Below are 25,039 nucleotides of genomic sequence, written 5' to 3' on the forward strand. Positions count from 1 at the left end.
AACATAGGTACAAAATAAAATTTGACTAGCAAGAATTCTTTTATGATATAGACGTTTAAAACATATATTAAACAATACATATAAAGATTAATGTCATATGAAATTTTCATTTTTTTTATATGTCATACTTTAATATCGATACAGAGTGTGTTAAGTAAAAAATGACTAACAAAAGAAATAAATGAGTTAAACATTGTATTGAACTCTCAGAATTAATATACGAATATTTGTGAACCATATATCCTTATCCCAAGGCATTTTGAAATGACATACATATTTAATTAGTTTTAATGACTATTCATTCTACGATTATTTATATCTTATCCATGAGAATTCGTATTCTTGGACATGTTCAAAATTTTCAAAACCGAAGTTGAAAATTAATTAGGTAAGAAAATTAAGGTCGTTAGATCAAACTGTGATGGTGAATACTTGTAGAATTAAGTCCACATGGGTTGTCACGCCCCGGAGGAGTCCCTGTCCGAGAAAATTTCGGCAGCATCTCCCATGTACGGCGGACAATCTGAAACTTTTCTACATCCTCATATACCTCAGCCACATGCGTCTGGAATAATAACATGTAAATAAACTATCACCACGCAGTTTATATAAATACAAGCAAACCAAAGCAGTAATACCATGACTCAAAATCAACCCTACTCAACTACACTCGTAAAGCTCAAATCCGATGAACTCACCTCTTCTGCCGTCCAGGCAGGCATGTAGTAGAATAAATCCAAATCATACCAAAAATCCATCAAACGATAAGAATACATACAATATCCATAAGTAAAACAATACAAGACTAAAAACAAAGTCTGATAGAGAAACTAAGATAAAATAATAACTCAAGACCAGCAAAGGACTAGCACTATGTGCTGATGGGGACTAGCGACTGGAACTGCTCCGGACAGCCTCAACCTGAAAATATAACAACAATGGAGGCGGGGTGAGTCCAACACTCAGCAGGTACAACTGATATGCAAAATAAAGTAAATAACATACAACACTAATCATGCGTACAGTCTCCTGAATACGAGAAGGATAAATGCAACTGGAACAAAAACTGGAGAAAACTGTACTAACCAGGATCAAGGTATAAAGGTAACTGGGTCATCAGACCGAGAGTGTCATAATATTGTATGCATGTCAATCATATGCATCCAAATAAATGCAGCAAGTAAATACAGCAAACACAAACAATAAATGCATCATGCATATGATGCCAATGACATGGTCACCCCTGACGCCAGTCAGCCATCTCACACACAATGGTGAGTCCGAGTGGGTAGGGCTGTGACAACCGTGTACTCTGACATCACGCTCGATGAGTGGAGTGGACGGGATCTTTGTCGGAGTACACACATACTCCTACCGAAATAATAAATGGGGGAGTGATGCTCTCATCTCCCGGTACACGATGGCGGGAGGACTCTCTGACGGCTACTCACACTACCCATGAGCGGACCAGCGGAGCCAAACAAAGTCCAGCACAACGCTGTTACACTAAACCAACGGAGCCAAACAGAGCGGAACTGTCTGCCGGCTACCACGCTGAGTCACCAGACCCACGGAGCCAAACAGCAGAACTGCCACACACCTGTCTGATATACCACTAACCCATGAGTGGTGGTGTGTACAGGTACATGTAACTGGCGATGCGCTCACAATAATGGAGCAGACAACCGCACAGCATGCAATCATGCAAGATGATGCATCACTCTAAACATGACACTATCATGAATAGCATAGCAAGATCCATACATTAATAAAAGGTGTACCACAAGTCAATGTATCAGATGGAAGGTACACAAACAGATAAGGTATCAAATAAACCCTAGGTCCTAAACATAATGTATCATATGGTTGGGTCACTACCTACTGTTGGGATGTATACTAAAAGCCTAGCTTTTGGTATAAACATTTATTTAGAAATAAGAATCACATTGGTCAAATATCTACATTTATGATAAATGTAGTTGTTCAATTAATTTATATTGTAGATAACATGGTGTGTAGTGTCACACACAGAAGATCATGTTATCGGTTCCTTATAAATTATAAACAGTAGCTCACGACCAAGATGGAAAGGAACAAATCATTGGAAGATCGTAGTGTAATTAGGTATTAGTTTATCTTAACTATATAATTACACTAGTACACTTAGAGTGTATTGAGTAGGACCATTTGAGGTCGTTTCTTTTATACTGACTTTATAAAGGAACAAAGACCTCAGTTATTATGGAAGTGTGTGCTCTTAATCCTAATATAATAACAAGCACATATATTTGATATTTATTTCTTTAATTTATCAATGGGTGAGATTTAGTTCGATGAATCAATAAGCCCGATAAGTTGGGAAATGATATCACTTATAGTGTGTGTTGTTGATTGTAGAAGGAAACTATGTCCTAGAGATACTAGGTTGATAATATCATCAAGAGGAGCTCATAAGGATTGTCATGTTTAACCCTGCAGGTAGACTTAGTCCGACATGACGATAAGGTTGAGTGGTACTACTCTTGGACTAAGATATTAATTAAATGAGTTGTCAGTAACTCACTTAATTAGTGGGCATTCGATATCTTAAACACAGGGAGACTAACACACTCATAATAAGAAGGAGCCCAAAAATGTAATTTGGGATTGGTGCGGTAGTTCAATAATAGTTCTTTAATGGAATGAATTATTATTGATAAAATTAAGTTGTGTGTTCGGGGCGAACACGGGATGCTTAATTTTATCGGGAGACCAAAACCAATTCCTCCTCTCGGTCCCTATCGTAGCCTCTTAATTATAGAGTACTATACCCACCTATACCCACCTTCTTACCCATCCTATAGGGGTCGACCAAGTTAGCTTGGAGTCCAAGCTAGGGCCGACCAAAGGCAAATAAAAAAGAATTTTAATTTTAATTTTTCTTATGTGGAAGATATAATTTATTGGAGAGAATTAAAATTAAAATATCTCTCTTAAAAGGATCTACAAAAGATTAAAGAAAGAGATTAGATCTCTTTCCTTATTTGTAGATTGGAAAGATATTTTATTTTTTCTTTGTAAAATTATTCACATGTTGAAAAATAAAATTATAGAAATTTCTTTTTATTAACCATGAAGGGATTTTTGAAGATAAATTTAAATTTTAAAAATTTCCGGAGATAAATTAGGAAATTTTAATTTGTTGATTCAAATTCTCCTAATTTTTCCCTATTGATTGTGGCCGACCAATACATGGATAAAAAGGAAGTTTTATTTAATACTTCAAATTAATCCATGTCAAGGAAAATTAAGGAAATTTTATTGTAATTAAATTTCCTAATTTGTCAAGGCTAAAGAATATAAAAGAGGGGGTTGGGGTGCCTTTACAATGATAACCTCTATTATTTTTCTCCCTCTTTTTCCTTGGTATGGTGGCCGGCCCTTCCCTTTCTCTCCTCTCCTCTTGATGGCCGAAACCTATCTTCTTGGTGGAGCTTTTGTTGGTGGCCGGATCAAGGAAGGAGAAGAAGGAGAGAAAGCAAGTCTCGTCTCTAGCATCCCTTGGAGCATTGGTGGTGGCCGAAATTCTTCATGCTTGAAGAAAGTTATTTTGGCTGGCCATCCTCTTCTTTTCATCCTCTTTGTGGTGGCCGAAACTTATCTCTGCTTGGAGCTCTTGTGGTGGCCGGATACTACTTGGAGAAGAAGAAGAAGGAGGAGAGAAAGCTTGTATCCCTTGGAGCTTGGTTGGTGGTTTTTCTTTTCCTTGGTGAAGCTCTTGTTGTGGCCGAACCTAGCTAGGAGGAGAAGAAGCTGGTTGGTGGTTTCTCATCTCGGAAGATCGTTGCCCACACAACGTCTGAGGTTAGAAGAGGAATACGGTAGAAGATCAAGAGGTCTTTCTAAAAGGTATAACTAGTATTTTTTTTCCTCATCATACTAGTTATTTTTGGAGATAATACCAAATACAAGAGGCTTACGATTCTAGTATTTCGAATATGTTTTTCGAAGTTGTGTTCTTTTGTTTTATTTTTCCTTGTGATTTGATTGTTCTTTTTGGTTAACCTAAAGTTATTTTAGGAAATTAAATATTAGATTTCTATAAAAGGTTTTATCTAGTCGGTGGTGGTTGCTCCCATATCCAAGAAGGTCATGTGCCTCGCCACGTCAGTACTGGGAACCAATTATGGAAATTAATATTTAATGGAATTAATAACTTAAGGTGATTTGGGTCGAACGTGTTAAGTTCCGCAGGAGACCCAAGTCAAAACCTAAAAGAACGAATATATTGAGTTTTGGATCAAACGTGTTAAGTTCCGCAGGTGATCCAAAATTTAATTTAAAAGAACACATGGTAGCTAGGAAAAGGTTCAGACCTTTGTACAAAATTTTTGTACAGTGGAACCTCTAGGTTTTCCGAGTAACAACCAACACCTACAGCATGTATGATTAGGTAAATAATAACATGCAGTGCATAACAAGTAAACAAGCAAACATGTAACAGATCATGTAGTGACCAACCGAAATAAATGGAAAACACAATCATGCTATATGTTAAACACATTATAATGCATATCAAAAGACATAAGTCAAAGTACCCGCCTCCAATAGGAAAAGTCTAATCGGTCCAAATCTGACGTCGAGATACTCGTCTCTTGTCAAAGACCTGTGTATTAAACATAAGGTCTAGTTTAGCTAATTCTATCATACCAAAATTAGCCAAATTAAATTCTAATCCAATTTAAGAAGTTATAAATTGGATCCAACTAATTCACCCAACACAATTAACGAACCTTAATTAAATAAAATCAATTGGTCAACTAGGGTTAGTTCCTTAACCCTAATCATTTCTTATCGTCCCAATAACCCTATCCTTTTCATAGCTAGAATTAAATCTAGTTCGTACTCAAAATTACCTCCTCCACTTACCTAATTCTGAAGCCTCAACCGGTAACATTGCTGCCAGAACAGAGGTAGTTGCTGGAACCCAAGCAATAACCTGCGGTTCACTGTCTATATCAAAATAGAGCTTAAGAAATCATCACACTAATGATAACATAATTCTAGATCAATCTGTGCACCTCACCTTCAATCACAGCCAAGGCAATTTACTGCCGGAGAAGATTAGCGCCTGGAAATCAGGTACTCCACAGCACAAAATCCTGGTAGAACAAACCCTCAGTGCTGGAATCAAAGGAATCAAGAAGAAGATCAAGACTAGGGCTCGGCAGAACCTGGTGGCCGGTGAAGGTGGGTCGGCGATCGGAGATAGGGCTCGCGGTGGCCGGTTGTGTCTCGGGAAGAAGATGAAGAGAGCAGTGTCGGCTCTGTGAGTTGCAGCCGGCGGTGGATCTAGGGCACGACGGTGGGTCGGAGTGGCGGCGAGGCGACTAAGGCTCGGCGGCGGCCAACGCTAGGGCACAGAGGCACATCTGAGGCAGCACAGGGAGGAGCGGCACTGCTCCGGGCGACGCCAACCGCTTGCTAGGGCACCGGCTGCCGGCGCTGAAACTCCTGTGGCCAAGGATCGGCGTCAGAGTCGCGTCGGCCAGATGAGAAGGAGAGGGGAAATCGGTTCGGCGAGGAAGAAGACGAGAAGAGGAAGTGGTCGAGAGGTTTTTGTCGCGAGGGGGAGGAAGAACCGCCGCAGGCGACAGCGGTTAGGGCAAGCCGTCGGCACGCAGGGGAAAGAAGGAGTCGGGCACGCGTGGGTTCGGCAGGGGAAGAGGGAAACAGCGACAAATAGAAATCGGAGGAAAAGAAAAACAAATAAAGAAAAGAAATAAAAGAAAAAGCAAACTTTTCCTCGCTTAAATGGGTAGTCTAAACAGACTTTTCCGGTATTATCTGTTTTCCGGTATTTTACATGGGTGGACTATCCAATTGAGTCCACATGGTTGGACTTAATCTACATAAGGTTGGACTTACACTTGATTAACATAGACACACACAATTAATTGTCATTAAAGTAACTAAACTCAATTAAGTGATCTAATGCTTCAAGCATATAAAGAGGGTTTGGATTAAATGGATATGGATTTAATGTGTAGATCCAATAACCCGGTTCATTAACATTGATGGGTTGTTAATGAGACATGGGCTTTTATGGTAGATAGTCCTCATAGGTTGGGCCAAGTATAAAAAGGAAGAGATAAGGTTCATTAGGGCATGTTGAACCTTGCTCTCCTCTTCTAGCTTCTTCTCCCCCATTGAGAAGGAACGTGTTCGCCGACTCAATCCTATGAAGACATCCGCTGCACTTGCGGGATACTATAGCGACAAGTAAGAGGCTATAACATAGCAATGGATTCAGGTCAGTGATTTATGAGCTATTATCTTGTTTTCTATTGCACTTTAGAGATTCATAGAAGCTAGATCCTGTTGTAGATATATCCTTTAGATTGTATATGATGTATTACAATTCTAATAATTGGTATCAGAGCTTAAGATTGGCTTATTATTAGTTTTCAAGGCGTAAGGATTATTTTTCAATGTTTTAACACAATACATCAAATTTTTTTTGCATTTGATTCCATATGGATGGGCGAAATTTATGTATATTCATTGAATGTATTATGCATAGATTAGGATTTAACCTTTGAAACGAGTTTTTCGCATTATCTATGAAGAACGAGATTGGCGACGTGATTTTAGGGTAGAAAATCGCATTTCGGAAATGGGTGTTTTGTGATATCAATTGATTAGGAAGGTTCCCAATCTATTGAGAGTCGCGGATTCACGAACAGAATCGTCTTGAATCGATCCGTTGATCAATTGGTGCTTACCAATCGATTGGCGTAAGATTTGATCGATTGGGATGCTCAAGCTCGCGAACAGAAGAGTCTAAAATCGATCAGCTGATCGATTGTTGTTTACCAATCGATCAACATTAGGAATCAATCGATTCAGACTGCCGATCACGACAAGAATTCAAAAGAAAGCTTCTGGATCGATTAACTGATCGATTGAGGTCACCAATCAATCAGTCAATCGATTGAAGGTTGCAAGAATCAAACAGAAAGCCTCTAAATCGATCGGCTGATCGATTAGAGCACCAATCGATCAGGGAATCAATTGAAGTTCATGAAAAATAACAGAGAGCTTTTGAATCGATTAACTAATCGATTGGGGTTTACCAATCGATCAGTTAATTGATTAAAATCGTAAGAATTTAACGAAGAGCTTCTAGATCGATTTGCTAATCGATTAGGGCTCACTAATTGATCAACCAATCGATTGGAGTTCGCTGGGATATCTACAGAAGGTTTCTGAATCGATTGACATTGGTCAATCGATCAGCAAATCGATTGAGGTGGATGAACAAGTGAACAGAAGCTTTCTGAATCGATCAGTGGATCGATTTATGTATGTTCAATCAATTGATACACGTATGAATCGATTCACATCCATTTTTGATCAATTAAAAGGGTGCCAATCAATTGATATCCAATACTAATCGATTGATAACTGAATTTAGCTCAGTTTTCGACAATTTCTTCTTGGATTCTTCTTCACTCTTGCTACATAATCGAACCTATACTATCGCTAAAGAGAGAACTATTGGGGAGGCTAAGAGTATTAGTGTAGAGAGATGAATATCCATGCTAAGGGTAATTAGCCCAAAGAAAAATCATTCTTATGCCGGATATATGTTTAAGGAAGCTCACAAATTAAGTTAAACTTCTTGATCATGCACATGGTATGTTGGCCCAAAGGAAGGGGCACTGTGTGGCCAATTGGAAGCATTGTGAGTGATGCTAGAAAACATAATCTAACTAAAGGAAACTCATGAATAAAGTATCATGCGCATAATGCGTCGACCCAAAAGAAGGAGAGTTATATGGCAGATGAAGGTGATCATGAGTTATTTAAAGAGTACCAATAGCAAGTTACAATTTAGTCTAAAGACTTAATGTAATGTTGTACTCGATATCTCTATGTATGCCCATATAGTTGCATGTTTTATTTGTTGCATTTTGTTATTACACAAAAAAAAGGTAGATCCGCTACCTTAGCGGCCCCCTAGTGTCGGTCCCATGGATATGGAGGGAGGTTCATGTAGGTACACAGGCCATAGGCGCATGGCGGGGTAAACCCCAGGTCGTCAGTTCCTAAGAATCGACCCCTGACCATTACGCCAGAGATACCATGCGCCCACCGTCTGCGCTACGCCCTGGGGCACATTTTGTTATTACACAAGATACATGCCTTGTTTGTTAAATTGAACTATGTTCTTTGCTTTTGTTTATGTAGTACTCTCAATGTATGTTAATTTGAGCAACATTCCCGTGCTTACTAGCACTAACTTTGGACAATGGAAAAAACATATTACCATTTTATTGGACTGCATGGATCTAGACTATGCCTTTAGGCATGATTGCCCTGCACCTTTAACTGATGATTCGATTGTGGATCAAAAAGTGAACTTTGACAAGTAGGAGCAGTCTAATCACATGAGTCTAATGGTCATGAGAATGTCAATACCAGAATCACTAAGGGGTTCGATATCTGAGAAGGAGGATGCTAAAACCTTCCTTAAGGAATTAGTGGATTGATTCACGTCAAACGAAAAGATCAAGACTACTACACTTCTCACGAAGTTAGTGTCCATGCGGTATACAGGAAAGGGTAACATTAGGGAGTATATCATGGAGATGTCTAACCTAGTTACAAGGCTTAAGGCACTAAAGTTAAACATGTTTGAAAGTGTCCTTGTGAACTTCATCTTAATCTCTCTGCCTATATAGTTCACTCCTTTTAAGATTAGTTATAATACTCAAAAGGATAAATAGACACTAAATGAGCTCAAACAACGCCTAGGAAGGTTAATATCACTAGGAATTCTCAATTTCCTTGATATGTCAGATTTTGGAATCTACATTGAGTGAATCAAGGGGAAAATAACTAACAAAAGTATTAAGGGTTCAAGGCGAAGTAATGGAGTCTTAGAGCTTATACATACAGATATATGTGGACCATTCACTAAGGTTTCTTGGAATAGTCAATCATACTTTATAAGCTTTATAGATGATTATTCCCGATATGGATACTTATACCTTATTCATGAGAAACCGTAATCCCTAGACATGTTCAAAACCTTAAAAGCCGAAGTTGAAAATCAACTTGGTAAGAAAATTAATTCAGTAAGACCAAACCATGGTGGTGAATACTATGGTAGGTCTGACGGATTAGGTGAACAACATCTTGGGTGGGTCATTTGTTGAGTGCGGTATCGTGGTGCAATACACCATGCCTGGGACACCTCAGTAAAATGATGTAGCAGAGTGACGAAATCGAACCCTCAAGGATATGGTGAGAAGTATGATTGCATTTTCTTCTCTAACAGAGTCTTTGTGGAATGAAGTACTCAAGACTGCAGTTTACCTACTCAACAGAGTTCTTAGTAAGGAAATAACAAAAACTCCATAGGAGTTGTGGACAGGTAGAGCACCTAGTTTTAGGCATATACATGTCTGGGGTTGTCCAGTTGAAGCTGGGCCCTATAGGCCTAACGAAAGGGAATTGGACTCGAGAACTGTTAGTTGTCATTTTGTAGGATACTCTGAAATTCAAGAGATTTCAAGTTTATAACCCCTTGAGTAGATCCTTTTTCGAGACGGGTAATGTCAAATTCATTGAGGATGGTGGAAGTGATAAAGAAAGGGGAATATCATTTGAGGAGAACATTAGTGATCCTAATATGGTAACTACTGATGCAGTGGGTAGTGAAATGGTTACAGTTCCACATATAGTTGAAGCTGTACAACCGAAAGGGGTAGTTGACTATGATATTTCCATGTTACCTCTAATTCACTTCAAAGGTGCATCATCTCAAATAGAGGTATTCTCTCTTATTGTTGAGAATGACTCTCAATCACCTCAAGATAAAATGCCACTAAGAAGGTCCATTAGAGAGAGGAGATCCACGATGTCTCGTGATTATGTTTATATCTAAGAGCATGAATCCGATATTGGGTTGGAAGATGATCCCATATCTTTCCAAAAAGTTAAACAATGCCCTCATTCAGAAAAATGGATCAATGCCTTGAAGGAAGAGATAAAGTCTATGGCGGACAACGGCGTTTGGGAACTTGTAGAATTGTCTAAAGGTGTAAAACCCGTTGGTTGTAAATGGATATTTAAAATCAAACGGGATTCACATGACAATGTCAAAAAGTATAAGACACACCTAATCGCTAAGGGATTCACATAAAAGGATTGTCAAAAAGTATAAGACACACCTAATCGCTAAGGGATTCACATAAAAGGAGGACATTGATTACAAAGAGACTTTTTGTTAGTTTCGACGAAGGACTCCCTTAGGATAATCATGACACTTGTATCTCATTATGACCTAGAGCTTCACCAAATGGATGTTAAAATTGTGTTTCTCAGTGGAAACATTGAAGAAACTATATACATAGTGCAATCGAAGAACTTTGAGTCGGATGACTCAAAGCACCTAGTATGTAAAATAAGGAAGTCCATTTATAGTTTAAAGCAGACATCTCATCAATGGTACCGAAAGTTTGATCAAGTGATTTTTTCATATGGTTTCAAGGAGAATCCAATTGATCAATGCTTGTATATTAAGTTTAGTGGGAGCAAGTTCATTATATTTGTTCTTTACGTGGATGATATATTGCTTGCAAACAACGATATGAGTCTACTGTTAGAAACCAAGTCATTTCTATCCAGTGAATTTGAAATGAAGGATCTTAGTGAAGCATCTTTTATGTTAGGTATACAGATTTTTCGTGATTGTTTGAGGTACACATTTGGATTATTACAAAAGGCTTATATAGAAAAGGTGCCCATTCGGTATGACATGCAAAATTGTGCTCCCAGCAACACTTTGGTGGCAAAGGGTGATAAACTTAACTTACAACAATGTCCACGTCATGAACTTGAAATCAAGGAAATGCAACAATTCCCTTATGTATCAGCAGTAGGGAGTTTGATGTATGCTCAGGTATATACGCGTTCGGATCTTGTGTACATTGTGGGGATGTTGGGCAGATATTTGATGAACCTTGGACCAACGCATTGGAAAGTCATAAAGAGGTTTATGCGGTATCTACAAAGAACGAAGGATTACATGCTCACTTATTGGAGATTGAGTCATCTGGAGATCATTGGATATTCAGACTCCGATTTTGTTGGATGCTTGGATAGCAGGAGGTCCACCTCAGGTTATATCTTCATGTTGGCAGAAGGAGCTATATCATGGAAAAACATCAAACAGATGCTAATAACCACTTCTACTATGAAGGCAGAGTTTATAGCCTGCTATGAAGCTTCGAATCACAGGATATAGATACGAAATCTTATCACAAGATTACAGATCATTGGAGGCATTGATGGGTCATTGAGGATCAACTGTGATAACAAAACTACATAATTATATTCCAAGAACAACCGCAGTTTGTCGAAATCTAAACACATCGACATAAAGTTTTAGCGGTTAAAGAAAGAGTTCAGAGTGGTCAAATAATGATAGAGCATATAAGGACAAATTTCATATTAGCGGATCCACTCACCAAGGGTTTGCCACCTAAGGTGTTTCATCAGCATGTGCTGAATATGGGGGTTCTTTCTTTTGATGAAGTACCCATTGTGTAGGAATCTGTATTTTGTGTGATACTCTATGTTCATGAACATATAACTTTTACTCATTGTATATACTGCAGTTTTTCTTATATGTATGCATGATTTTGACTTGCTTTGACATATGGATGTCATATTTACTGTTGCGATTTTGCATTTTGTTATTGTAAATATGATGTAGACTACATTTGAAGTCATAAAGTTGAATCATGATTTACTATTGCAATTTACCATAAGGTTCTGATAAATATGATTTGGATCCCTTTAGGGTCATAAAAAAGACTTATTGAGAATGGACACTTGTAGATCACATTGTATGTCATTTTTATACTACACATCTACATTTGATCTATATCGTTAATGATATTAGTACTGTGATTACTGTTGGATCTTGTTACAGTTATAATAATTATAACTTCCTTAGTCTTATACTAATTAGTTTAATGAACGAGATTGTTTAAAGGAGTGTTTAACTCATAAATTTTGGCACGTTGAGCTCAACTTAGGGGTTGCATGGTGTATAAGGAATCAAGTATAGCCCAAGTGGGAGATTGTAGGATTAAGTCCACATGGGTGGACTAGATCCAATTGAGTCCACATAGGTGAACTTAATCTCCATAAGGTTGGGCTTACACTTGATTAACACACACACACAACTAAACCTAATTAAGTGATCTAATGCTTCAAGCATATAAAGATGGTTTGGATTACATGTATGTGGATTTTATGTGTAGATCCAATAACTCGATTCATTAACATTGATGGGTTGTTAATGAGACATGAGCTTTTATGGTGGATAGTCCCCATAGGTTGGGACAAGTATAAAAGGGAAGAGATAAGGTTCATTTGGGCATGCTGAACCTTGCTCTCATCTTCTAACTTCTTCTCCCCCATTGAGAAGGAATGTGTTCGCCGGCTCAATCCTGTGGAAGATATCCACTGCGCTTGCGGGATACTACGACGATAAGTAAGAGGTCATAGCATAGCAATGGATTCAGGCCAGCGATTCATGAGCTATTATCTCATTTTCTATTGCGCTTTAGAGATTGATATAAGCTAGATTCTATTGTAAATACATCCTTTAGTTTGTATATGATGTATTGCAATTCTAACATTACTATAGTTAATATGACATATCATGTGAACAACATCTTCGACTATTTGCGAATTATCATTCTGAGTGTGGAATCGTATCTAAATTAATATACCCTGCTTGAGACTCCTAGTCTCAATAGTATAACTGAGCGACGAAATCGAACCCTAAAAATTATGATAAAAAGTATAATATTTTTTCTTTTTTTTTTTACTAGAGTCTTTATGAAGTGAGATACTCAAAACTACAATGTACCTGCTAATAGAGTATCTAATAACATAGTAGCTAAAACCTTATACTAGATATGCTATAATTAGACATTGACACGTCTGAGGTTATCTAGCTAAAACTTGGCATTATAGTGCTACAAAGGGAAACTGAACTCTAGAACTGTTAGCTGTCATTTTGTAGATTACTCTAAAAGTCTATGACTTTTGAATTTTATAACCCCTTAAATAAGTTATTTTTCAGACGGGCAATACCAAATTTATCAAGGACAGTGGGAGCACTAAGATTATGGAGATATCTTTTGAGGAGAAAAACATTAGTTATCTATTTGGTTACTATAAATGCAACAAATAGTGGTATGATATCTATACCCTATATTGTTAAAATTGAACATTGAGTGGGAGTAGTGAACCATTATATTTCTGTGTCACCTCCAATACAAATGGAGGGACCTTCCACTTAGGTTAAGATATTACCTCACATGGTTGAAAAGTACCCAACTACCTTAAATACAAATTCCTTTAAGGCAATCCACTAGAGAAAGAAAATCCATGATTTCTTTTGATTATGTTTATTTTCAAGAACATAAGTTTGACATATAGTTAGAAAGTGATCCTGCATCTTTCCCAAGAAGTTAAACAATACTTTAATCCTAAGGGGTGGATCGAAATCATAAAGCAAGAGTTGAAATATATGACAAATAATGGCATTTAGGAACTTGTAGAATTGTCTAAAGGAGTGAAATCTATTGATTATTGATCCGAAAGCTGAATCAACGGACGCTGGGCACGTGGCGCTCTCCGAGTCGCTGACGTAGATCTTCGACTAGTCGTACGAACCTCCGGCGAACCTGCACAGAAGTCGGGCCGGGAAGGGGTTCCCGGCGGTGACCCTCCGACGCTCAAGTCAGGTAATCGAACGAAGAAGAAGTGGCTCCAAAAATTATAGAACGCGTACCTTCGGCGAAGTATAAGGCTCCTTATATAGAGCGGTGAAAGAGCTCACGCACGCCTACCGAGGCAAATACGTATCCTTAGCCCATACCTCGGTATGCGTTTGTCAGAAAGCTTACCTGACATCATACTGCTACAGTCCAGGCATGTATTCGATGGGACAGCAGAACACCTTGTCGCCAGATTTGGAGTATGGCCTAGTCATAGAGCATGACAGCTGTCAGAAGATGTTCCTTGTCCTTCTCTCCCCGCTCCATGTCGGGGCGTCCGGTCGGCCGGCACTCACCTCACGTCTGGCCCTCCATATGCACTGGTATGCTTGGGAGATCCTCGGTAATGTGCTATGTGGGGACTGTTCAAAGTATGCCACCTTATGTCTTCGGCCGAGCGTGCCATCCGCTCGGCCCTATGATCCTGTTCAGCGAGAGTCGGAACCCCGACTCCCGCCGGGGCACCTTTTGTCATCAGTCAGACACCGGTCGACCGGCCGGTCGGTCGGCCCCCCTTTTCCGGTCGGCCTACCGCTCCCACCTTTTCTTGATCGTCCGGTCGGTCCCTCCTTATCCGATCGGCCACTTGGCCTTCTGACTTCCACGTGGCGTTGACTCCTCGAAAAGGAGGTCCCCCGTTCTCACCGCCGGATCACTCGCCTCCCCCTCAAGTCTAGTCGAAGGAGGCGAAGTTCGACTGACTGGACTGCCGATCTGACTGAGTAACGGCCACTATACTAGTCCGCTCGGCTTGGCTTAGGGATGCTCATCCGCTCGGCTCACACTCTTCGTTACACCCGTTCGGCGGTTTCTTGCCCGTGCCTTGTATTCCCTTGGAATCCATACCGAATCTTCTCCTTTACTGCCAAGTACGTGCACTGCGCGCAGTAAGGGGTGTTCATTAAATGTGACCCATATCCTGCTGACACATGGCGATCTCGCTTTTGTCAGTGTATGGCGGTGGTGTTACCTCCGATGGGACAGCCGCCGTTTGAAATGAACGGTTTGATGATAGCTTCGTTTTTTGCAACCTGAATCCAACGGCTAGGGCTATAAGAGGCCAACGCTATAAAGCTTTCGATTTCTTCTCTCCGCCGCCTTCCTGCTCCATCGCATTTTGACGCATTGCTGCTTCCTTCTGCTCTGGCGACTCCGTTTCTCAGCTCTCCGACGACCTCACAACCCCTTTCGATCACCCTTTTACTCGTAAGCCCTTCCTTTCTTCACTTCCTCCTTCCTTTACGCTTTCTGTTAGCTGCCCTTGTCGTTCTGCCACCTTTCTTCCCTGCTTGATTTCCCTTTCTTTTTGTCCTGCATTTCTTTTTTATTTTCGTCCATGACTAGCACTTCCCAACCTACCGCCGGTGCTCCTGGTCTTTGGTACACGACCATGGAGAGCCGGTTTGACGAGGAGGACGCACTGCGCCTCGCTTGGACCTATGAACTCCCCGCCGACCACCACATAGTATTAGCCACACCCACCGACCGACCTCATGAACCGCCGCCCGGCACCGTTCTCTTTTTCCGAGACCAATTTCTGGCTGGGCTGCGATTTCCTCCACATCGATTCTTCTTACAAGTATGCAACTACTTCCGCATCCCGCTCGGCCAGCTAGTTTCGAACTCCATTAGGCTGCTGAGCGGGGTGGTAATTCTCTTTAAACTGAACGGCATCCCCTTGGACCCCAAAATTTTCCACTACTTCTACTATCCTAAGCAAGCCGAGTGGGGTACCTTCGTTTTCCAATCTAGGATAGGTTTTGTTCTTTTCGATAATATGCCAACCTCCAACAAACACTGGAAGGAGCATTTTTTCTATATGCGTTTCCCCGAGCCACCGGCTTTCCGTATCAAATGGCAGGCGGCGATGCCAGCACAACCGGAGCTCGGCAAGTTTAGGGGCGATCCGGCCTATCTTCATGTAGCCGACCGGCTGGTCGGCCAACGCTACCACATCGATAAGCTGCTTCTTCCGGGAGTGTTGTATATATTCGGCTTGTCCCTAGTCCCCGCCGACTTGCCTTGCAACATGAGTAAGTGCTCTTATCGTCCTCTTTCTTTTGTTCTAACTGATTTATTCTTTGCTTCTGCATCCGAAGTCATGTGGTACGCCAAGGCTACCGAGCGGCTAAAGTTGAGAGCCGTTGAGATTGAGGCAGCGAAGAATAAGGAGATCGCTGAACGGGGATTGGTCCTGGCTGGCTCAGCAGCTGGAGGGGGTGAGGGGACTCAGATGGTCCCCGAAGCCGTAACCGCTTTTGTCTCTCTAGACGAGGCTGGAGGCGATATCGCATCCTCTGCTCAAGCCGAGGTAGAGGGCCGCTCGGCAGATAAGGTTCCTCTAGCGACTCGGAAACACAGACGGCAAGAGCAAGCCTCTCAGCCGACCCCATCTGATGAGCAGCGTTCCGAGCGAGGTAATGATGCTCCCTTGATCTCCGGAGCGGTTTCCATTGAGAGCACCCCTACGCCGCTCGGCTCCGCCCGGGCTGTTTCCGAGGTGTCGCCTACTAGTCCTCCTCGGACCCTGCGTTGCCTAAGACGATTGGGCGACCATCCTTCCACAATTGGCGAGCCGTCTGGCATAGCAACTGCGCCCCACGATGATCCGAGCGGCCCGCGGTTGATAAAAACTGACTGCGATTTCCGTCGGAGGAATATTTATTGGCTGCCGATTGGCCAGCGGTTCCCGAACAGCAAATCACCCTTACAGGTCCTCTGGCTAAAGCTTGGGAGGACGCTCGGCTTCGCATCTCTCTTATGACTGTTGGTTGCTACTCGGAAAGCCTAGAGGTTCCACTGTATAAAAATTTTGTACAAAGGTCTGAACCTTTTCCTAGCTACCATGTGTTCTTTTAAATTAAATTTTGGATCGCCTGCGGAACTTAACACGTTTGATCCAAAACTTAATCTATTTGTTCTTTTAGGTTTTGACTTGGATCTCCTGCGGAACTTAACACGTTCGACCCAAATCACCTTAAGTTATTAATTCCATTAAATATTAATTTCCATAATTGGTTCCCAGTACTGACGTGGCGAGACACATGGCCTTCTTGGATATGAGAGCAACCACCACCGACTAGACAAAACCTTTTATAGAAAGCTAATATTTAATTTCCTAAAATAACTTTAGGTTAACCGAAAAGAACAATCAAATCACAAGGAAAAAATAAAACAAAAGAACACAACTTCGAAAAACATATTCGAAATACTAGAATCGTAAGCCTCTTGTATTTGGTATTATTTCCATAAATAACTAGTATGATACGGAAAAGGAAAAACTACTAGTTATACATTCTAGAAAGACCTCTTGATCTTCTACCGTATTCCTCTTCTAACCTCGGACGTTGTGTGGGCAACGATCTTCCGAGATGAGAAACCACCAACCACCTTCTTCTCCTCCTAGCTAGGTTCGGCCACAAAGAAAGAAGCTTCACCAAGGAAGAAAATCAAAACACTAACCAAGCTCCAAGAGATGCTAGCTTCCTCTCCTTCTTCTTCTTCTTCTCCAAGTAGTATCCGGCCACCACAAGAGCTCCAAGGGAAGAGAGAGGTTCGGCCACCACAAGAGGAAGAGAGGGAAAGGATGGCCGGCCACACCAAGGAACAAAAGAGGGAGAGAAATAATAGAGGGTTGTGTCTCATGAAGGCACCCTCACTCCTTCTTTTATATTCCTTGGCCTAGGCAAATTAGGAAATTTAATTACAATAAAATTTCCTTAATTTCCTTGACATGATTTAATCGAGAAAAATAAAATAAAATTTCCCCAATTAAATTCAAGTGGCCGGCCACATCATGAAAAACAAATTGGACAAGTTTCAATCAACAATTAAAACTTCCTAATTTGTTTCCGGAAATTTTAAAATTAAAATTTCTCTTCAAAAATCTCTTCATGGTTGATAAAAAGAAATTTCCATAATTTTAATTTTACAACATGTGAATAATTTTTAAAGATAAAATAAAATCTCTCACCAATCTACAAATAAGGAAAGAGATCTAATCTCTTTCTTTAATCTTTTGTAGATCTTTTACAAGAGAGATAATTTAATTTTAATTCTCTTTAATAAATTATTTCTTCCACATAATAAAAATTAAAATTAAAATTCTTTTTTAATTTAATTTGGCATGCCCCCACTAGCTTGGGTTAGGCCGGCCCTAACTTTATACCTAAGCTAGCTTGGTTCCCAAGCTAGCTTGGTCGGCCCCCTTATTGGTGGGTATAGAAGGTGGGTATAGGTGGGTATAGTACTCTATAAATAAGAGGCTACGATAGGGACCGAGAGGAGGAATTGGTTTTGGTCTCCCGATAAAATTAAGCATCCCGTGTTCGCCCCGAACACACAACTTAATTTTATCAATAATAATTCATTCCACTAGAAAACTATTATTGAACTACCGCACCAATCCCAAATTACATTTTTGGGCTCCTTCTTATTATGAGCGTGTTAGTCTCCCTGTGTTTAAGATATCGAATGTCCACTAATTAAGTGAGTTACTGACAACTCATTTAATTAATATCTTAGTCCAAGAGTAGTACCACTCAATCTTATTATCATGTCGGACTAAGTCCACCTGCAGGGTTTAACATGACAATCCTTATGAGCTCCTCTTGAGGACATTATCAACATAGTATCTCTAGGACACAGTTTCATTTTATAATCAACAACACACACTATAAGTGATATCATTTCCCAACTTATCGGGCTTATTGATTTATCGAACTAAATCTCACCCATTGATAAATTAAAGAAATACATATCAAATATATGTGCTTGTTATTATATTAGGATTAAGAGCACACACTTCCATAATAACCGAGGTCTTTGTTTCTTTATAAAATCAGTATAAAAGAAACGACCTCAAATGGTCCTACTCAATACACTCTGAGTGTACTAGTGTAATTATATAGTCAAGATAAACTAATACCTAATTACACTACGACCTTCCAATGGTTTGTTCCTTTCCATCATGGTCGTGAGCTACTGTTTATAATTTATAAGGTACTGATAACATGATCTTCTGTGTGTGACACCACACACCATGTCATCTATAATATAAATTAATTGAACAACTACATTTATCATAAATGTAGACATTTGACCAATGTGATTCTTATTTCTAGATAAATGTTTATACCAAAAGCTAGGCTTTTAGTATACACTCCAACAATGACCCCCAGCCAACTAGGAGACAACAATTTGCAGCAGGCGACTAGGGTATATCCTTTGTCTTGTTAGCTAATTTAGTTTAGCTTCTAACTTGATCACATCCGTTCACAGAACTGGGTGGAGCAGATCGCCATCAGCAACCGCCTGGCCGAGTTGGAGGACGAGTTGAAAAAGCTCAAAGCTTCGAACGAAAGCAGAGGACAATCCACGGCTGCTTTGGAGAAGGCCAAGAAGCTCTTGGAAGCCGAGCGGAATAGATCCTCTGACTTGGCAGGTGAAGTAACTTGGCTCAACGCCTTGGTCAAGCAACGCGATAAAGAAATAAAGCTCACGACCACCCGGAAGCTCAAGGCCATCGAAGATATGGACTTGATGAAGGTGGAAAACCGCGGGCTAGAATAGCGCGTGAAGGACTTGGACGCCTTGCTGGCCACTGAACGAGAGAGCCGCTCGGCTGACCAGGCAAAATCTGAAGGGGCTTTGAAAGATCTTCAGGTTGCCCTTGACGCTTCCCAAGTCACGCTCAAAGAATATCAAGATGGGGAGCCCGGTCGGTCGGCGGAAGTGCACAAAGCCTTCGTCCGCTCGGATGAATTTGGCGAAAAGTTCAGCGACAAGCTGTCCTTAACTTTTGAAGAGGCGATCAAAGTGGCAGTCGAATATCTGAAGACCAAGGGCCACATACCCACCGAGCTGTCAATCCCCCCCCCCCGAAGATCTGGCGGTCATGATGGGCTCCATCCCTGATTCTCTCTTTAATTTTGATGATAGTGCATGAAGGGTTTATGAACTTTCTTTAAGTGTTTACTGTCTTTTGTAAGCTAGCCGTTCGGGGCGAATACTATTATAAATTTTGTCTTTCCTCTGTTCGACGCAAATGAATTCTCTTCTGTTGTTATTTGTTTATTCGACTAGCATCCAATCTTTAACTTTTGCCTCGGTCCTAATTTTCTTGCGCCAAGTATATTTTATAAGGGATCCGCTCGGCCACACGTTGCCTTTATTCTAGCCTTATTGGTAGGCCCGATCATGGGTCGGCCTTTACAGCCGAGGATCACGCAGAACGTTATCCGTCCGGCGGCGTTACAGACTCTGGTTGCCCGCCTCTTAACGTAGATCTTTACAGTTTGAGCTCGACGATCTGCCGATCGGAAGGTTTATAGACGCCGACGCGTCTCTCGATTTTTAACGTCGGAGTTCGACGGTCTTCCGCTCGACGGGTTTATAGACGCCGGCTCGTCTCTCGATTTTTAACGTCATAGCTCGACGGTCTTCCGCTCGGTGGGTTTATAGACGCTGGCTTGTCTCTCGATTTTTAACGTCGGAGCTCGACGGTCTTCCGCTCGGTGGGTTTATAGACGCCGGCTTATCTCTCAATTTTTAACGTCGGAGCTCGACGGTCTTCCGCTCAGCGGGTTTATAGAAGCCGGCTCGTCTCTCGATTTTTAACGTCGGAGTTCGACGGTCTTCCGCTCGGCGGGGGGAGCCCGCTCGGTTGGAGTTTCCTTTCTTCGTGCCGCTTGGGCTTCCTCCACGTTGATGTACTCGTTGGCTCGGTGTAGCATATAGTCGTAATCTCGGGGTGGCTTCCGAATGAGCGAACGGAATAAATTCCCGTCCACAAGGCCCTGTGTGAAGGCATTCATCATGGTCTCCGAGGTGGCTGTAGGAATGTCCATGGCCACCCTATTGAACCGCTGGATGTAAGCTCGAAGCGATTCACGGGTTTCTTGTTTGATGGCAAACAGACTAACACTAGTCTTCTGATAGCGCCGACTGCTTGCAAAATGGTGAAGGAAGGCCGTTCGGAAGTCTTTGAAACTTGAGATAGATCCATCCGGCAGTCTCCGAAACCACCGTTGGGCCGATCCCGAGAGGGTGGTAAGAAAAACCCGACACTTCACTTCATCTGTATATTGGTGGAGAGTAGCCGTGTTATCAAACTTTCCCAATTAATCATCCGGGTCGGTGATTCCATTGTATTCACCGATCGCCGAGGGCACATAGTGCTTTGGCAGAGGGTCTTGTAGAATAGCCTCTGAGAATTGACGGTTGATCCGTTCGGGAGAGGCGTCCGCTCGGGGGGCTTTGCCTTTTCTACTGTCTCGTCTTGGTACTTCATCTGAGGATGATCCTCGATCACGATTAACTGCTGCGGCTTCAGGAGTGCGGAATAGAGCCCGATGGAATGGAATTGTAGCTGGGGGTGCTTCCGCTCGGTCACCCGATGCTGATGTTGCTTGCTGCTCAGGCCGCTCGGCTGGTGCCTTCTGTTTTTGTTCCACAAGCTTGGCGGCCCTCCACTCGATCAGAGCGTCGAGTTCCTCCGTGGAAAGCGTCACCGTGTGCTGTCGTCCAGTTTCGTCCATTGCTTCCGTTCGGATGCAGGAGCGTTCCCACAGACGGCGCCAAATTGATCCTGTCCGAATGCTGAATCAACGGACGCTGGGCATGTGACGCTCTCCGAGTCGCTGACGTAGATCTTCGACTAGTCGTACGAACCTCCGACGAACCTGCACAGAAGTCGGGCCAGGAAGGGGTTCCTGGCGGCGACCCTCCGACGCTCAAGTCAGGTAAGCGAACGAAGAAGAAGTGGCTCCAAAAATTATAGAACGCGTACCTTCGGCGAAGTATAAGGCTCCTTATATAGAGCGGTGAAAGAGCTCACGCACGTCTACCGAGGCAAATACGTGTCCTTAGCCCATACCTCGATATGCGTTTGTCAGAAAGCTTACCTGACATCATACTGCTACAGTCCAGGCATGTCTTCGATGGGACAGCAGAACACCTTGTCGCCAGATTTGGAGTATGGCCTAGTCATAGAGCATGACAGCTGTCAGAAGATGTTCCTTGTCCTTCTCTCCCCGCTCCATGCCGGGGCGTCCGGCCGGCCGGCACTCACCTCACGTCTGGCCCTCCATATGCACTGGTATGCTTGGGAGATCCTCGGTAATGTGCTATGTGGAGACTGTTCGCAGTATGCCACCTTATGTCTTCGGCCGAGCGTGCCATCCGCTCGGCCCTATGATCCTGTTCAGCGAGTGTCGGAACCCCGACTCCCGCCGGGGCACCTTTTGTCATCAGTCAGACACCGGTCGGTTGTCCGGTTGGTCGGCCCCCCTTTTCCGGTCGGCCTACCGCTCCCACCTTTTCTCGATCGTCCGGTCGATCCCTCCTTATCCGATCGGCCACCTGGCCTTCTGACTTCCACGTGGCGTTGACTCCTCGAAAAGGGGGTCCCCCGTTCTCACCGCCGGATCACTCGCCTCCCCCTCAAGTCTAGTCGAAGGAGGCGAAGTTCGACTGACTGGACTGCCGATCTGACTGAGTAACAGCCGCTATACTAGTCCGCTCGGCCTGGCTTAGGGATGCTCATCCGCTCGGCTCACACTCTTCGTTACATCCGTTCCGCGGTTTCTTGCCCGTGCCTTGTATTCCCATGGAATCCATACCGAATCTTCTCCTTTACTGCCAAGCACGTGCACTGCGCGCAGTAAGGGTCGTTCATTAAATGTGACACATATCCTGCTGACACATGGCGATCTCGCTTTTGTCAGTGTATGATGGTGGCGTTATCTCCGATGGGACAGCCGCCGTTTGAAATGAATGGTTTGATGATAGCTTCGTTTTTTGTAACCTGAATCCAATGGCTAGGACAAATAATGATATTTAGGAACTTATAGAATTGTCTAAAGGAGTGAAATCTATTGATTATAAATATGTATTTAAAATCAAATGAGTTTCATTAGGCAATGTCGAAAAGTAAAAAGTTCACCACGTTACCGAGGGATTCACTTAGAACCAAATGAGTTCAAGCATTTTACCCTATGCAACATTGATAATTCAGTGTGTGTATATATATATATATTCTTAAAAATTATTATGGGATGATGATAATGATAAAGAGCTCTAAATAATTTATAAATTTTGAAGAAAAGTCAAACGACCTGTATAAGGATATTATTTGAAGAATATTTAAGTTTATTGATTGTATTTTAAATATAAATTTATTTATATTTAATAAAAATAAAACAAAAATGAATTAAGTTAATTTTAAAAAAACAACAACTAAATTTGCCAGTATAGCACCTACACTACTCAATTGACTTTAATAATCAATTTATGAATATTAGGGTTACTAATTTAATTGCCATAGAAGCATGCCATATAGAGCTGTCCAAAGTAGGGATCATAATTTTCCTTACGGATTTAGAGTCTCATGGGAAAAATTAAAATGGGGACAGAATCCGGATGGGCTCAGGAATTTATTTTAGAGATGAGGATGGATTCAGAATGGATACGAGGATACTATCCTGATCTCCAAATTCACTCTCAAATAATAATAATAATAATAATAATAATATTATTATTATTATTATTAAAATATTAATAATAATATAATTAAATAATATTGATAATAATATTAATATTAAAATATTAATAATAAAATTATTATTAATATTAATATTAATATTAATATTATCATTAATACTAATAGTAAAATAATAATAGTATAAAATTAATTTCGGGGATGAGAATTTAATCCCCGTTAGTTCGAGTTCGGAGATTTTCCGAATTAGAAAAAATGAGAATGAGGACAGGAATGGAGGCAGGAATGAAATTTGGGGATAGGAATGGGGATGACAAATTCATTTCCGTCCTATCCCATTGTCATCCCTAGTACAAAATTGAAGTTGATCAAAATACTTATTAAACAAATCATTAAGTAAATCATAATTTAATTTTATGGTAATGTATAAAATCTAAATCCAAATCTAAATCTACATCTACATCTACATACGTATTATAGAAAGAAAAAAAAAGGTAAGTTTATCGTCCATCTGATCAAAATAAAATAAATTTATAATTATAATCATGATAAATTTATATTTCAGTCACGTGCTATCTCTATTTATTTTAATCTATCCAATCCCATTCTTAGAAATCTTATAAAAGTTATAAGATCCAGTATAAAATTTGAATCCTCGAGAATTATCCTTGTCTCTTAAAACCAAACCATCATCTTCTTTAATGAACTTTATCATCATCATTTTATTTTGATACATTTCCAAATATAGACATCCCGATGGATAATTAGCAATTAATGGAGGGGAATTAAAGGATCGGCTTTTAGTGTTTATGAGAATTTTAAAACTTGATAAAGAATATGACTAAAGAAGTGCAAAATTCAACGGTACGGTACTTTTCCACCTCAGTATTTTAAAATAAAGTTGATAGAAATTTTAGGGTTTATGGTATGGTATTTTTTCCACCTCAGTATTTTAAAATAAACCTGATTTTTTTTTTAAAAAAATAGTTGATTGATTTAACCTTTTATTTGTTAACTAAGTCGTCCGGCAAAGTTGGAATGGTAGATCCATATCTCCACACGTTCCGCACGTGCTGTTTATCTAACGCATCACTTAAGTGAATAATTAAATTATTTTTAGATGAATTAAATTCTGTCGAATCCGACACAACTACTTAATGGATCAAAACAAACAACGGCCTTATGGAGGAAAAGACTTTTAAGGCCGTTGGATTAATATATTCCAATTCAAGCAGGAGAACGGTTACAGAAACAATAATTTTTCATTTCATATTGCAACGGTATTTTTATTTTTATTTTTTTAAAAATCTCATAATTCTCTTTGTATATCTTCCTTCACACAGGCAACCAAACCATCACCAGTTAATTATCTCCTCAATCTCCCCAATTCCGAATTTTAAAAGGTGATAATTTTTTACTTGGAATCACCGTTTAGGCCATTTTTAGAGCTTATGAATTTTTTTTTACTATTTTTAATAATTTTTATTTTTTTTTATAGTATTTAAGATAATTGTAATATTTTTAATATTTATGGATTAAAGTTTATCTATATCAATCCTTTGGTAATTTCGATTAGGAAATTTCCTTTTATGGTAGGAGTACTTTAGGAATTAAAGTCAATAGTATTTCTTTCCTTTTTAGTGTTAGGCTATAGAGTGTATATAAATATATATTTAATTGCACTATGATT

Source organism: Zingiber officinale, chromosome 5A (assembly GCF_018446385.1).
Source record: "Zingiber officinale cultivar Zhangliang chromosome 5A, Zo_v1.1, whole genome shotgun sequence".
Classification (NCBI taxonomy): domain Eukaryota; kingdom Viridiplantae; phylum Streptophyta; class Magnoliopsida; order Zingiberales; family Zingiberaceae; genus Zingiber; species Zingiber officinale.